Consider the following 272-nt stretch of genomic DNA (forward strand, 5'->3'; position numbering starts at 1 on the left):
AAATATTTAAATTCATCCCATCACTTATTTTTTAAATTGATTTTAAAATATATTTTTAATTAAATTTATTTTTTTAAAATTTTAAATTAATCATATTGAACTTTTTGTAATTTTTTTTGTTGACAACATTAAAATTGGCTGATATTATATGTTAAGTGATATTAATTACAATGGAACACACATCTAAAAATTTCAATTAGCTGCTAACATTACAAGTTTATAAAATTAGATCAATTTGATAAATAATTTTATATTATTAGATCAATTAGATC

Source organism: Arachis ipaensis, chromosome B08 (genome assembly GCF_000816755.2).
Source record: "Arachis ipaensis cultivar K30076 chromosome B08, Araip1.1, whole genome shotgun sequence".
Taxonomy (NCBI): Eukaryota; Viridiplantae; Streptophyta; class Magnoliopsida; order Fabales; family Fabaceae; genus Arachis; species Arachis ipaensis.